Source organism: Carlito syrichta, unplaced genomic scaffold, assembly GCF_000164805.1.
Source record: "Carlito syrichta isolate Samal-C Ts95f unplaced genomic scaffold, Tarsius_syrichta-2.0.1 Scaffold305637, whole genome shotgun sequence".
NCBI classification, from domain to species: domain Eukaryota; kingdom Metazoa; phylum Chordata; class Mammalia; order Primates; family Tarsiidae; genus Carlito; species Carlito syrichta.
Genome location: NW_007249733.1, coordinates 683,766 through 688,707, shown reverse-complemented (window position 1 = coordinate 688,707; position 4,942 = coordinate 683,766).

Genomic DNA, 4,942 nt, shown 5'->3' with positions numbered 1-4,942 from the left:
CTCTTTTTTTTTTTTTTTTTCTTGCTGGCTCACTTTCGCCCATTGTTCTCCTGGTCTGGGTTGGAGCCATCTTGTTGAGGAGAGGCCCGCCCCGCCCTCCGGTACCTCCAACCTTACAATAATATTTTAGTCATAAGAATAATTGCATTAAACATATAAATCACTAGTCTACACAACATTACTCATAGGTAAGAGAAAAAGGCAAGTATATAAACTTCATTATAAGTGGGAAACTAATTATTAAGCCAATTGGCCATGCAAACTAAGAATTAAGCCTATTTTGCTGCATTCTTGCAATTTTATTGCCCTAATATAATTATCATCCTTATGTAAAAAGCTAAAGCCCATTCACAGGTAGTAGAGGGCTCATTTACTAATCCAATCACTTTGACTGAATTGATTGATCAATTAAATTACCTCACAAGGAGGCATCCACTCACCTTGCCTATGTGTGATCCAGCAGTGCTTTATTTATTTATTTGTTTGTTTGTTTGTTTGTTTGTTTATTTTTCAGGGTTGCCAGATGTTTGTTTATAAAGATCTCATGCTTTCTGCATAAAAAGTTGTGAGTCCAATGTTTGGGCCTTACATTTAGACATAGAATAAACACACCACTTCTATTTCTTAAAAGCTCATATCATCAGTCTAATCGCAGAAATGCCCACCTGAAATCGATTTCAATAAACGAGACCTACACGTGGAGGCCGAGGATGGGAGTTTAGTTTGCTACAGAACAAGCCAAACTCCTTATTTCTTGGCAGCTTTTACTAGTAAATGTGCCATGAGCTCATCCTTAACAGTGAAAGCGGTCCATCTCTGGGCTTGGCATTGCCACCACGAGGGGCATCAGGTTTCCACACCGCGTTGAGCTCCATCTGGATACGCTTCCTGCAGTCGGGATGGAGCCATGAGATGACTCAGTGAACCACTTAAGTAATTCCTTGGTAATAAGCAAAACGTTAGTAACTCTATGGGTTCACTAAAATTCAGTATCCTGAAACCATAAATTATTAAGTGACACTTGGTTGACCACACACACCCACACATGCTTGAGTACACACACACACACACACACACACACACACACACACAACTTATTAGTTTCTATATTTCCTGCAGATGGGCAAGAAATTTTGTACTTTTACATTCATTCTATTCTTTTGCTGTTCCTGCTGATATAATGGGATTGCAGTACATTTTAGGTACTTCACATTCAAAACACTCTCAAGGAAATATTTTTATGTTAACTGTGTACAGAATGATATATGAAGGATATTTACAGTTAATATTTAGAAAACTTAAGCTAATACTTAAGAAGTGTTAAAGAGGAGAACAGATATGAAAACAAACATTAGAGAAGCAATCATTAAGATAGCATAAAATTTTCCAAATAAAAATGATTCATGAGAGAAAGTAGCTTTTCATTTAACGGAATGTTTATATACAAAAGTTACATATAATAAAGAGGTGTCACAAAGCAATGTAAAACAAATAAATTCCAATAAAGTATGCTGAGAAAATTGGCTGAAGGAAAGAAAAACCACAACTTCTCCACCTTCTATAAGTCATGACAAATTTGACTGTCCCAGCCACCACTGATCTGTCTTAAGTTTCACAGAAGTTGTGTGACATACATCATTGTATGGAAATATTTATTCCACAGTACAGGATACAGTACGTTTTTGTTCATGGTCACTAAAAAATCTAGAAGTACATTTCTTGTGGGAAGGCCTCATATGCCATCGTTGATCATTCCAATGTATCTAGAATAACACTGAACCCTTTTATTAGTGTTACTGAATATTTACTTGATTGGTATGCACTGAGGTTGTCTAACGAAAACTTTTGGAAAACTAAAGTGCTTGGGATATAAGAGATATAAGAGAATTTGGGCAGATTATGATTGAAAACTGTAGACTACCTTAGAAAATATTCAGTAAAAAAAAAAAGAAAGAAAGAAAGAAAATGTTCAGTGAAAGAAACCTGACATTCCTCAGACCACCATGAAACTGTCTCTGCGGGAAGACAGATGCCTTTGCAGGAAGGCAGAACGAACACAATAATTGTCAGCCTTCTGCTTTTGTGTTTTGTCTGTTTGTTTTTGTTTCGTGTTATAGTTTGTCTTTTTTATGGTGGATTGTATTGATTCATTTTCAAATATGGTAGCAGACTGGAATTCCCAAGATAAATTGTACATTTTACTCATGATATAGAATTTGCTAATATATTGCTGGATTTTATTTTTCCAGGTCTAATTTATAATGTAGAAAGTAGTTTCCCAGAAGTCTTCTTTGCATTAATTTCTTTGTCAGTCTTTGTTCACATCTCATATCAAAGTTTTGGGTTTGAATTTGTACTTGTAAGCTTGTATCGTTATAGCATTACACTGATTTTTATTTCTCTCAATGTATGTGCCTTTAAACTTGCCAGGAAGGTACATGTGTATACTTAGAATGAACAAATTAACCAGAGTAGTTACACTTCTAGGAGGAGATAAGAACAACAGTGTTTAGAAGCAACCAACAGTAACTACTTACCCTAGGTACAACACTCTTGAATTCAAGAGTACAGAACTGTGACTTTATTTTGCAGTAACTAACTCTGCCTCCTTTGAGACCCTGCTTAGCTGCTAGGAAACATACTTTGTTCCCTCAGTCAAATGTCTGGTCGATGTATGTAGAGCAAAAGGGAATAAGGAAGCTGAGGGGAGGGTTCGCATTTTCTGATGCAGGAGAGCAGAGCATCTTTCTCAGCTGTCTTTTCTTCCTGCGTTCCCTGCCTGCCCTATGTGTGCCTATGTCTCAGGGGCCCTGGTGTCCAGTCAGTATTTTACAGTACGCCTGAGGGCAGAGAAGTCTGTGACAGGCTATCTGCTGTCACATCTCCAAATCACAAAGCTATTCCTTATCTTCAGTGTTTCCACCTCCTCGGTGCACATGGCCTCCTTTGGGGAGACCTATGTAATTTTTAATTTTTATTGCCCCTTATCTGTTTCTCTTCACACAAATTCCAGACTCTTCTTCTAGTCTCGACAAAGTGGGTTTGATAGGAAAAATTAGGAAAATATTTCTCCCTGTAATATTTTTCAAAGTTATTTCTTCCTAATCTTTGTTTCTCCAAAGTGAAAAATGAATGTAGCAAGTTCACAGTCATGGGTGGGGGGTTGGGGGGACCCACCCCAGCTCTTTTCAGGGTATGACGCACAAAGTGTTTTCTTACATAGTTTTATTAATAGAAATTGTTTAAACTAGTTGCCAACACTTTAAAGTTTGAATTTGTAGCTTCTCCTAAAAATTTTTAAAATCAGGATTCAGAGGACCTTTCCTGTGTCTCAAAAAAGAGAGCTAGCACTGCTTATCTGAGAAAAAAACTCATGTTCTCTATTTTGTGAGAGTCCTTGCCAGTCCTGAAAGCTGAAGACAGCGTTAGTTGCCTTTCAGCAGTGATCCTTCGCTTCTGTTTTTCTGCCATTTTACTCTTCATAGGACCTACTTTGGTCCCAATTCTGCATCTAGGGCAAAAGGCTTACACTTTTGAAAACAAATACAGAGATTCCTGCAGGCTTTTTTTTTTTTTTTTTTTTTTTAATCCAATCATGCCATATCCCTCTCTAGAGGCTGTGAGCACAGGCAACGTAGCTGCCTCTGAGGGACCAAGAAACAGAAAGCATACCGGAGGAAAGCACCTAGAGTGATACCTCATAACTGACCTACCACATTATCTTATACATTATTATAATCATAACAAACTTCAATGTAACCCAATTTATCAAACCCATCAATACGTATAAAGTACCTTAAATTTATAGATGATTTTATAGAGCATCCACAAAACTCAACACCTTTAGAAATTTAATTTTAATGGGAGTTCTAATTAATTCAAAATAAAACCAAATGACTTAACATGTGAGTGTAAAATTTGAAATGGACAACTGACTAGAAAGGCTTTGCATGAGATGGCTTATGTAGGGTTTCGGCTAGTGTGTCATGCTAGTTAAAGCTGTATTAAAATGGAACCAGAAATGTTTGTCTTTCAAAGGACCAGATCTGGTCTGTAAAAGCTGACATCCTTGCAGGTGGACACCATAAACATGCTGAGGTTATGTTAACGCCTCGCAGAGCGCTAGATGCATAGTAGGACCTTGGTATAATTGGGAAAGGAATGACCACATGCTGAATGAAGGAAATAAACAGAGACACATTAAAAGTCTTCCATTTTTTAAATAATAAATGGCATATGACACATATATTAAATTAAAATTGTGCCTTACATAGATTGATTATCTGTGGGAACAGTATTCATATTATTCAGCCATAAAATAGAAATTCTTAAACTTATGAAAAGGCTCATATTGGTTTAATTGTAGGTGAAGGATTTTTGAACATAGATCCAGAATGCACTGTGCTTCCTCACCTGTCTCTACTGCTTAGGGGAGAGCTTGGTTATGACATATTCTTATTTCACTTCATTCTTCTAGAAGTCAATATTCTAATTGAACCAATAGGGAAACTAAGTCCAAGCAGGTGAGAGCATGATGCCAAACTCAGAGTGAGTAAATAGCTGGACTAGAAATTGAACTAGGATGTGTCCATGGGGCTGAACCCTGTTGGATAATCACATGAATTTAATTGAAAGCACAGAGTTTCTGATATGCGATTGTTTGTGCCTTGTCTGCTCTTTATCTACATGTGTCACAGAATAGAAATGTTTTCTTCTTCAAATTCTTCTGCCTTTCTTTCCTCATGCTTAGAGAAAAAGATATCCTCATTCTAATAATGTAAGACTGACTTTTTCTTTGGAAAAAAATTAGATTCAAGGGTTACATGTTCAGTTTTGTTGTGCAGGTATATTGTGTGATAGTGAGGTTTGAGCTTCTACTGAGCCCATCTCCTGTGTAGTAGGCATAGTACCCAAAGGGCGCTTTTCTTTTTTTTTTTTTTTT